The following is a 12,500-nucleotide window of genomic DNA, read 5'->3' as shown; positions in this document are numbered from 1 at the left end:
GTAATCTGTTGGTTTTAATTATTTATTCGTTTTTCCTTCCTGTTATGTTGCCCTCTGTGTTTCCAACGCTCGCCTTAGACTCGGCAGGTAGAGTGTTTCCTTGTGTTTGGAAACCTCTCTTCTTAGAATTCCCTTCCCGGGACGGGCTTCCCTTCCCGGGACGGAGCTCCCTCCCCACCTCCTTTGTCTCTTTTCTCGTCCTTTATATTTTTTCCTACCTGTTTTTGAAGACAATGATCTGCTTTTCTGGTTGCCTGATGTCCTCTGCCTGCCTTCAGAGGTTGTTTTGTGGAGTTTGCTCCGCGTTGAAATGATCTTTTGAGGAATTTGTGAGGGAAAAAGTGGTCTTCCCTTCCTATTCCTCCGCCATCTTAGGACCACCCCCGAGTATTCCAAATTTTAAACATAGTCTACACTGACTACGTGGAGAAGGAAATGCCAACCCACTCCAGTATTCTTGCCTGGAGAATCCCATGGACAGAGGAGCCTGGCAGGCTACAGCCCATGGGGTCACAAGAATCGGACATGAATTATTGACTAAACCACCACCACGACATTGACTACTAATGGCCCCATATCAGACCTGTGAGTTTCAACTTTCTGAAGAGAATGAACATTGACTATTCTCTGCTATATACACAATTCTTGGAATACTGTTTAGCCCAGATATTAACAATATTAATTTGCTGATAATACATAAACCTGTGATATACACTCCCAGGAAAAGATATCCAGTAGACTGAAACGCTGCTACATTTAATAATACCACATATCTTAGAATAAACCAATATGTATTTCATTAGAACATCTTCTTACTGCTCTGCCATACTTTTAGTAAAAAATATTTTCAATGAAGTGATGCAATTTCTCTCTGCCATTAACCTCCCATTTGCTCCTGTAAGGATATTCCTCTTTATTAAAGAATGTTTCTCTTTGCCAGGCCGGGAACTTAAAACACAACCAATATTCTCAATTTGTATTTGACTTGAAAGATAATACTGAGAATTTTTCATATCTAAATATACAACTGGACACTTACAGATCAATGGCCAAAAGGAATGTTTCATCTAATTAAAAGAATATGTGAATAACTAAGAACTCTTACAGCTTACTTTTATAGACTCTACCATTATTCCTGCCTGAGAAATCCCATGGAGAGAGGAGCCTGGTGGGCTACAGTCCACACATTTGTTCATGTATACCTCATTTCCTGTGCCTTCCATAGTTATACATCTACTAGATTAAGGCTAAATTTGCGTTGAAGAGGGAAAACTCCCTGAAACCCTCCATCCAGAATACTTATTTCTCAGCCTTGAGGTCATTTTTCATTATATTTCCAAAACTTTCAGTTCACAGTCACTTCCTCGAGAGGAGAATCAGAACAAACAGTATGCCAGTGTACAATGACATACTTGTCATTATACAATGTTGTCATACTTGTCATACATACAGTGACATACAGTGACATACTCCATCCATAAAGACAGCATTCAATCTCCATAATTAAGGCTGAGGAGATTGAGAACATCCATAAAGTGCCTCAGGATTCGTAGTGACATGATAGTTACTTTGGTGCTTCATTCACTGGAAAAGGAGTAAGTCTGGAGAAAGTTCCTACTTCAAAACATCTGAATACACATGAAGTTCTCAGGCCTGAGGAGTTTAAAGAAGTTTGGTTTTAGCCACATCTTTCCTGGCTCTTTTATCAGAATCAACAAGCCCAAGAATTATGATTCGTGCAGTTGAAACCCTTCCGTATCTGAAAATGTCCTCCTATTGGTCTGCTTGATTTAGTCAGTACTTTGGCTTTGCATTTTTATATATCTTCATCCATAGATCTTTATATCTGTGTAAGACACTTTTCTTTTCTTGCAGTTTTCCCAGATTTTTTTTTGTCCTATCAATAGTATATGTTCATTCTCTACCCAACTTCACTCTTGATACCAAAAGCACCTGTATGTCTAGGTAGGACTTATCTTCTTCACTGGCTTCATTTATATGTACTGATCTTACCTCATTCATTCTACCTTACTTCCAGTTCTAACTAGGGAACAGAAAATGAGATAATCATAGCTAAGCTGTCAGCAGTGGCCACAGGACTGGAAAAGGTCAGTTTTCATTCCAATCCCAAAGAAAGGCAGTGCCAAAGAATGCTCAAACTACCACACAATTGCACTCATCTCACATGCTAGTAAAGTAATGCTCAAAATTCTCCAAGCCAGGCTTCAGCAATACGTGAACCCTGAACTTCCTGATGTTCAAGCTGGTTTTAGAAAAGGCAGAGGAACCAGAGATCAAATTGCCAACATCCACTGGATCAACAAAAAAACAAGAGATCCAGAAAAACATCTATTTCTGCTTTATTGACTATGTCAAAGCCTTTGACTGTGTGGATCATAACAAACTGTGGAAAATTCTGAAAGAGATGGGAATACCAGACCACTTGATCTGCCTCTTGAGATACCTAGATGCAGGTCAGGAAGCAACAGTTAGAACTGGACATGGAACAACAGACTGGTTCCAAACAGGAAAAGGAGTACGTCAAGGCTGTATATTGTCACCCTGCTTATTTAACTTCTATGCAGAGTACATCATGAGAAACACTGGGCTGGAGGAAACACAAGCTGAAATCAATATTGCCGGGGGATATATCAATAACCTCAGATATGCAGATGACACCGCCCTTATGGCAGAAAGTGAAGAGGAACTAAAAAGCCTCTTGATAAAAGTGAAAGAGGAGAGTGGAAAAGTTGGCTTAAAGCTCAACATTCAGACAACAAAGATCATGGTATCTAGTCCCATCACTTCATGGGAAATAGATTGGGAAACAGTGTCAAACTTTATTTTTGGGAGGCTCCAAAATCACTGCAGATGGTGATTGCAGCCATGAAATTAAAAGACGCTTCCTCCTTGGAAGGAAAGTTATGACCAATCTAGATAGCATATTACAAAGAAGAGACATTACTTTGCCAACAAAAGTCTGTCTAGTCAAAGCTATGGTTTTTCCAGTGGTCATGTATGGATGTAAGAGTTGGACTGTAAAGAAAGCTGAGTGCCAAAGAATTAATGCTTTTGAAGTGTGGTGTTGGAGAAGACTCTTGAGAGTGCCTTGGACTGCAAGGAGATCCAACCAGTCCATTCTAAAGGAGATCAGTCCTGGGTGTTCCTTGGAAGGACTGATGCTGAAACTCCAATACTTTGGCCACCTCATTCGAAGAGTGACTCTTTGGAAAAGACTCTGATGCTGGGAGGGATTGGGGGCAGGAGGAGAAAGGGATGACAGAGGATGAGATGGCTGGATGGCTTCACCGACTCAATGGACGTGAGTTTGAGTGAACTCCCGGAGTTGATGATGGACATGGGGGCCTGGCGTGCTGCGATTCATGGGGCCGCAAAGAGTCAGACACGACTGAGCGAGCCACTGAACGGAACTGATCTGAAGCTGTCAAAACCACTTGGAGGTCAGTAAGAATTTTCAACTGTGCATTTACTTCTTTCACTGTACAGAAACCTAAAAAGTCATAATCTGAGCACATTTTCAGTTTTGGAAAAAGGAATATCATCTTAAGGATCTTTTCTTTATTCACAGTTGCTGTGGTCCACCCAGCGTATCTCTCCATTCTTTGCCCTGCTGCCTCTCTACTACTGCCCTATGTAAGCAAACAGCTTTTTCCCCAGAGCTAAGTGACTCAGTTTTCCCCAGCTGAATGAGTTCTCAGAGTGCCCACTGTCTTTCCTCCTTAAGCAAACTTTCAGTTTGCTGAGACCTGTCAGTTTATTGTCAAATTATAGAATTATAAAGCCAAACATGATCATGATTAATTAGAATGCTTAAATTTTAAGTTCTAGACAACATTAATAAAGCCTGTAAAAATATAGGAAACCATGTACTTACAGAAGAAATGTATAAGATAGTCAAATGTAAAGACATCTTTAGAAAAAATATTAGCATAAGACAAATATTTCATTTTAATTATACTAAGAGAAATTATGTCAATTATACTAAGAGAAATTATTAGTGTGTAATTACAGATTAAGCTAATGACAAGAAAAATTACAATGTTATTATATTAGTTTTAAAATGTTCTTATAAATACAGTAACCTATTTAAATTACCACCAAATATGGATCTTTTTCCATATGTATTAAGTTTTTAATGTTGCTAATATATCATAGTCCCACAAATTGTATCATACTTTCCAATAATGACCATTTCTTTTTAATAATGTTATTTGTTTATTTTTATTTTTCACTTTTTATTTTCGGCTGTCCTGGGGTTTGCTGTTGTGAGGAGCTTTTCTCTAGTTTTGGTGAGCAGAGGCTGCTCTCTAGTTGTGGTGTGCAGGCATCTCATTGCAGTGGTTTTCTTATTGCCGAGCACAGGCTCTAGGACGTGTGGGCTTCGACTGTCCCAGCAAATAGGCTCAGATGTTGCAATTCCAGGGCTCTCGAGCACTGGCTCAATAATTGTGGCACACAGGATTCGTTGCCTAGTGGCATGTGGGATCTTCCCGGATCACAGATAGAACCCATGTCTCCTACATTGTTAGGTGGTTCCTTTACTGCTGAGCCACCAGGGAAGCCCTATTTCCTATAACTCATTATTACAATTCTTTTTTTTTTTTAATTTTACTTTATTTTACTTTACAATACTGTATTGGTTTTGCCATACATCAACATGAATCCGCCATCGGTGTACACGTGTTCCCAATCCTGAACCCCCCTCCCACCTTCCCATACCATCCCTCTGGGTCATCCCAGTGCACCAGCCCCAAGCATCCTGTATCCTGCATCGAACCTGGACTGGCGATTCGTTTCTTATATGATGTTATACGTGTTTCAATGCCATTCTCCCAAATCATCCCACCATCTCCCTCTCCCAGAGTCCAAAAGACTGTGTCTCTTTTGCTGTCTTCTGATAAATTACTCTCAAATAAACTTTAAGAAGATTGGACTTGATAATAAAGCTCACCATAATAATTCCAGATGGAAACCTTCTTTCAGTATTATTGTACTTCTGATTGGTAATTTATTTTTCATATAATTTCTGTTTAAACAATACTGATAGAGAAAATTATGGCAATATTCTCTTGTTAGCCTAAATAAAATTATTTTATTTTTGGCTTGCATGTTCTATATTTTTTATTTTACACTAAATAATAAATAAAATCTCCCTGGATTGATAAATTCTATTCAATATACACATTACTGGTTTATGCATCTTTTACTCCCATTTGTACAATATTAAAAAAGTGATTTTTTAATGTATCTCCACATTATCAGTAACATTTAATACTAAAAAAGAAATTTGGGGGCTTTAAAAGATATCTTAATTAAGGCTAGCATAGTTTAAAGTATAAAATCTTTTTTCATTTTTCATCATTTCTGACAAGTATACTTCAGGGGACCAAAACAATTTTAACAAGTGAAAAAAAAAAAAAAAACAACTATGCAGTATTAGGAGGGAAAAAAACCTGCTGAGATATTTTGTTTATTCTTCTGTAAGTAAAGTGTCACAGTTATTAAGTTTGATAGACTTGAAAGTGAAAGAAATTTAGTCGCACAGTCGTGTCTGACTCTGCAATTCCATGGACTACAGCCTGTCCCTCTGTCCATGGAATTCTCCAGGCAGGAGTACTAGCGTGGGTTGCAATTTCCTTCTCCAGATAGACTTGAAGCAAGTAGTATTTTAAATGGCAGATTTCAATGCCTCCTAAACATATAAATGAATTACTGGAAGGGATTACTTGTTTTACAAATAAAGGACTTTCATATGTGAGATACAAAGTATCTTACCAAAATATTCCCTTTTATTCCTTTCCTAATAGAAATGGTTAATTTTCTAAACTTCATTGATGAGAAGTCATATATTCTATCCATTATATGTATTTGCTTCATAACATGTGAGATAAAATTTCACTATTACTTTACTTGTCCTTGAAAGAATGCCTGGTCTCCTTAAAGAAGTATTTCAAAGGTAATTAGTTTGCTTTTTAACATAACACATATGCATTTATTCTGAATAAAAGCTTCAAATGAGATTTTTTATAATCGGTTATTTAGAATTCTTCCTGTACTTTCTATATCCTGGCAACCTTAATGATATTCAAGAGTAAATCTCCAGACACACAAACAAAGACAGGGCCCATGTTATTGTTAGTACTTTTAATCTGTTTTTGTATCTTAGTGTGTAACTATGTACCTTTCCATATTGTCTAACTTGAACTTTAATATTTAGTAATTAAAATCAATCACTATTCATTTAGTGTTTTGCATACCAGTATATAGACTGATGATATAAAACAGTACTTAAGGCCATTTCTGAGTTCCCCAAAAGACAACATTAAATACATTGGGCTGTGTTATGAAGGAATCAAGTTAATGAATCTTTAAAAATTAAATGTCTTAATGGAATTTAGTAAATATAGTATAGTCCCTTCAGTTCAGTTCAGTAGCTCAGTCGTGTCCGACTCTTTGCGACCCCATGAATCGCAGCACGCCAGGCCTCCCTGTCCATCACCAACTCCCGGAGTTCACTCAGACTGGAGTCCATCAAGTCAGTGATGCTATCCATCAAGTCAGTGATGCTATCCATCAAATCAGTGATGCTATCCAGCCATCTCATTCTCTGTCCTCCCCTTCTCCTCCTGCCCCCAATCCCTCCCAGCATCACAGTCTTTTCCAATGAGTCAATTATTTGCATGAGGTGGCCAAAGTACCGGAGCTTCAGCTTTAGCATCATTCCTTCCAAAGAAATCCCAGGGTTGATCTCCAGAATGGACTGGTTGGATCTCCTTGCAGTCCAAGTGACTCTCAAGAGTCTTCTCCAACACCACAGTTCAAAAGCATCAATTCTTCGGTGCTCAGCCTTCTTCACAGTCCAACTCTCACATCCATACATAACCACAGGAAAAACCATAGCCTTGACTAGACGGACCTTAGTCAGCAAAGTAATGTCTCTGCTTTTGAATATACTATCTAGATTGGTCATAACTTTTCTTCCAAGGAGTAAGCCTCTTTTAATTTCATGACTGCCGTCACCATCTGCAGTATAGTCCCTTAGTTATTTAAAAACTACTTATAAAGGATGCTAGTTAGTATAAATTATTATTATTCAATTGTTTGTGTTTTGCCACAATCATATCTATCATTCTATCTGCATGTCTATCTATCTATCTAAACATATATCTCATGAACATATATACTAACTCTCAAAACCCTTTTTAAATATTCTTTGCAATGTATACTCTATACTTTTTCAAATATTGATCAAATTGATAAAACTTTAATTAGACTGACCCCCCCAAAAAAAGGACAAAAGCTACCAATATCAGAAATTAAAGAGGGATTGCACCACAGATCCTACTGATAATGAAAAATAGAGGAATAATATGAAGAACTTAAGGAAGTAAATCCAACAATTTAAACAAAATAAAGCAAATCTTTGAAACTGAATGAATTGTATGAAAATTCACACATGAAGAAATACGTAAACTGAATAGTATTAATTGAGGAAATTTTAATTCATAGTTTAAAGCCTTCTTAACAAGATGGTTTATATGCCCAAATAGTTTTATTGGTAAATTTCATTAAAAAATGTAAGTGAGAAATAACACCAAGGTAATACAACCTCTTCCAGAAAATAAGAGAAAATACAGTTCATTATATGAGGTCAGAATTATCCTTCTATTAAACTACCACAAAGATCACACAAGAAAATAGAACTACAGATAGATGTTCTTTGAGAACATAGATTCAAATAATTTTCAATGTACTTCTAGTGCACATCAAATTCAGAAACACGTAAAAGGAATAATGCAACACAGCCATGTAAAATTTATCCTGGTGATTCAAGATTGGTTAAATATTTGAAAATTATTCAATGTAATCTACCATATTTGCAGACTAAAAAAACAAACAAAAAAAAAAACCACAGGATATCAACTAATATAAGGAAAGCACTTGACAAAATTCAATATCCATTCATAAAATGAAAAGCAGCCTCCTAGGAAGAAAAAGAAACTTCCTTAGCAGCTGATAAAGTGTATCCAAATAGATCATTTGCAAAGATGTGGATAAAATTTGAGGACATTATAGAGGAGGACAAAGCAGCAGAGGAAGATAAATACTGTAGTATCTCACCAATATGTGCAGTCTAAAAAAGCCGAACTCGTAGAAATGGAGTAGATTGATTATGATCAGAGGCTGGGGTGAGGGCTGATGATGAGATTTTTGGTCAAAGGGTACAAACTTCAGTTATAAGAGGAGTAAGTCCAGGGCATCTAATATACAACATGGAGTATTAAAACAATTGTGTACCCTGATTGTGAGAGTAGTTACATGAAGCTATGCATGCGTTAAAACACATTGTTTCATGGCAAAAGAAGAAAAAGTAATTTTTAATGTATTTTAGTTTAAAAAATACAAGCATTCAGATATACTGTCACATATCTTTCATAGTTATGTACTCTAACTCAGTAATTTTTTTTAAATAAGAGGACACTCTCTGCTTTCTCTTGCCTTGTTTATTTCTCTAGATATCTTTAGCCAAAAATATTAACAACAAGGTTCATCATGACAATTTTATTCATACTAGCTCCCAATTTCTCTTTTTATTAATAGATTTTTTTAACATTTCTTTTTTTTTGCAAAAATTGGCAAGGAGAACTATGTGACAATATTTCTGGAGGAGTAATAAACTCTATCAGTCTTTGTGACAAGAAACAGAATTCTCAATCCCGTCTCATGATCCAAGGACCATGAAAGGTCCTAAGAAGTCCTCTTCAGAATGTGTTTGATATCCATATTTTTTAAGCCTGACTGTTCTGTAGATATTAAGTGAGCATGTGTCAAAGATTTATTTAATTCATTAATGAGGGAAGCCACAGTTTGGTAAGGCAGGTCCAAAGTGAATCAGAGCGAGCAAAAATACTTATTATAGCAGAAATGATGCTTCAGTTAGATTTTTTTTAAGGCAAATAACTAGCAAGATTTATTTATCAGCTATTGAAATGTTATTTGTTAGTAGAGCATTGATTTATACCTTGCAAGCTTTGTACACTTTTTTGTTTGTTTTTAATATAAATTAATTTATTTTAATTGGAGGTTAATTACTTTACAATATTGTATTGGTTTTACCATACATCAACATGAATCTGCCACAGGTATACACGTGTTCCCCATCCTGAACCCCGCTCCCTCCTCCCTCCCCGTACCATCCCTCTGGGTTGTCTCAGTGCACCAGCCCCAAGCATCCAGTATCATGCATCAAACCTGGACTGGCGATTCATTTAATATATGATATTATACATGTTTCAATGCCCTTCTCCCAAATCATACCACCCTTGCCCTCTCCCACAGAGTTCAAAAGACTGTTCTGTACATCTATGTCTCTTTTGCTGTCTCGCATACAGGGTTATCGTTACCATCTTTCTAAATTCCATATATATGCGTTAGTATACTGTATTGGTGTTTTTCCTTCTGGCTTACTTCACTCTGTATAATAGGCTCCAGTTTCATCCACCTCATTAGAACTGATACAAAACTGAGTAATGTCCTATAGGTCATTAGAAATGTAACTCTGTTGATATAATTTGAATATCTATCAAGTAAAGTTCATTTGCAAAGCTATGATGCGAGACAGCTCATTTTTATAGAACGATAATTATTTGCACCACTGTTGGTTTTCTACAAATTAACACCTTTACCTCAAAGCATTTGACTGTGTGGATCACAACAAACTGTAGAAAATTCTTAAAGAGATGGGAATACCAGACCATCTGACCTGCCTCTTGAGAAACCTGCATGCAGGTCAGGAAGCAACAGTTAGAACTGGACATGGAACAACAGACTGGTTCCAAATAAAGGAGTACGTCAAGGCTGTATATTGTCACCCTGCTTATTTAACTTATATGTAGAGTACATCATGAGAAACACTAGGTGGGATGAATCACAAGCCAGAATCAAGATTGCCAGGAGAAATGTCAAAAACCTCAGATATGCAGATGATACCACCGTTATGGCAGAAAGTGAAGAACTAAAGAGCCTCTTGATGAAAGTGAAAGAGGAGAGTGAAAAAGTTGGCTTAAAACTCAACATTCAGAAAACTAAGATCATGGTATCTGGTCCCATTACCTCATGGCAAACAGATGGGGAAACAATGGAAACGATGACAGACTTTATTGTTTTTTGGGTTCCAAAATCACTGCAGGTGGTGACTGCAGCTATGAAATTAAAAGATGTTTGCTCCTTGGAAGAAAAGTTATGACCAACCTAGACAGCTACTTTGCCAACAAAGTTCTGTCTAGTCAAAGCTATGTTTTTTTCCAGTAGTCATATATGGATATGAGATTTGGACTATAAAGAAAGCTGAGCACTGAAGAATTGATGCTTTTGAACTATGGTGTTGGAGAAGACTCTTGAAGAGTCCCTTGGACTGTAAGTAGATCCAACCAGTCAATTCTAAAGGAAATCTGTCCTGAATATTCACTGGAAGGACTGATGCTGAAGCTGAAACTCCAATACTTTGTCCACCTGATTCAAAGAACTGACTCATTTGAAAAGACCCTGATGCTGGGAAAGATTGAAGGTGGGAGGAGAAGGGGACAACAGAGGATGAGCTCGTTGGATGGCATCACCTGACTCAATGGACATGAGTTTGAGTAAACTCCAGGAAGTGGTGATGGACAGGGAGGCCTGGTGTGCTGCCGTCCATGGGGTTACAAAGAGTCAGACATGACTGAGCAACTGAACTGAGCTGAATTGAAGTGAACTGAACGTCAAAGCTGTCAAATATACTAATGAATGGTAAATGGGAAGTCAAAGGAAGGTGCGTGCTCCTAGCTGCCTGAAGTGTCATTGTATGACCCTGAGAGAATAAACAGTGATCCCTTTGCCTATTTCCAAGTTTTCGTAGTATTTTCTTAATAATTTGATATTTACAAGTTAAGGATTGAATAGGTTCCTTGTAATTGCAGATATATTTTTTAAATGACACTGGTAATTAAGAATATCCAATGCATATGCAGCAAGTATGAATCCATGGCATAGCTCCTTGAGGTAGAAAAATGCCTCTTTTTTGGTTTTCTTTCCTTGATTTTCTTAAATTAATTGTGAAATAGCCTCTGGCTGCCAGGTAGTTGGGAAAGTCAGCCTTTGTCATTCTAACCCTCACTTACTCTTGTCTTATCATCATTCTGTTGTGGCTACTTGTCCCATTGTTCCTTGCTCATGCCCACATGTTCTACTCAGAGACCCCATCTTCAGTTTCTCTATGCCATGCCAGAGTTTCTCTGCCAAGGTTTCTAAGTGTCCAGCATCTAAAGTCTAGCATGCTAGGCTTACTTTTAGTCACTTCCATGTAAGAAGTGCCACAGTTCTACAGACAACAGAGGCTTTGAAGAGCTAGGTTATTATGGGCTTGAATTATGTTTCATGGATCTTGAAAATTAATTTTGAGAGCTCTCTTTTAACAAAAGAATGAAAAATGATGAATTCAAAATTAAATATGAAAACAAACCAGTTCCTCTGGTTGCAGCAACTCACAAAAGTGATAGTTCTCTTAGCCTCTGGAAAATACCATCCCCATAGGGCTTTTCTGCATAGAGTCACAATCATTAATTCATCTCCCTACTGCTTATGTGGGACATCTCCAGCTCCATTTCTTGATAGGAAAAAACAAAGCAAATTATAAGCAAAGAACTTTGAGTATATTTTCTTCATAACACACTTGTTAATCCCAGAATACATCTGTGTTTACATGTGTATTAGGGTCTTTCTTGGTGGCTTAGATGGTAAAGCATCTGCCTGCAATGTGGGAGACCCAGGTTCGATCCCTGGGTCAGGAAGTTCCCTGGAGAAGGAAATGGCAACCCATTCTGGTATTCTTGCCTGGAAAATGCCATGGATGAAGGAACCTGGTAGGCTACAGTCCATGGGGTCACAAAGAGTCGGACACTACTGAAGGACTTCACTTTAGGTGATAGAGGAGGGATTGGTAATAGCATCAAAGGCAGTATATTATGAAGAGAAAAATGTTTAAGCTTCAGAATTCCACTTTTGCAAAGGTGCTTTCAGGCCCCTGAGAAGACCCTAAAAATTTGTCCACCTGGAACTCATACTTTTACAGAATTTACAAACAAAGAAGAAATTTAACCACAGGTGGTTAAATGATCATCTCTTTCTGTTGTGACTTCTAGGTAAGCTCTCTTCAAGTGTGGGGAGTGGGGGTTTGAGGGGGATGGGAAGAGAGGCATCGGAATAAGGAAGAATATTCTGGAGATCTGGTAAAGGCAAGTTAGGCTTGGCAGAGCAGGGTACATTTATGTGATTTACTGCATATCTGTATACAGTTATATTGTTGCTAACATGATTTCACAGGCCAGTCAGTAGCAGAATTGAGAAGCTGAAACTTTTCTAAATTGCCAATAATAATAAAAAAAATTAAATTTGACTAACCTTCCTGAGAAATAAGTAAATTACTCTTATTCTATCTGCACATA

The sequence above is a fragment of the Oryx dammah genome, unplaced genomic scaffold (genome assembly GCF_014754425.2).
Source record: "Oryx dammah isolate SB20612 unplaced genomic scaffold, SCBI_Odam_1.1 HiC_scaffold_29, whole genome shotgun sequence".
In the NCBI taxonomy this organism is placed as follows: domain Eukaryota; kingdom Metazoa; phylum Chordata; class Mammalia; order Artiodactyla; family Bovidae; genus Oryx; species Oryx dammah.
Note: the sequence above shows the minus strand (reverse complement) of the source record.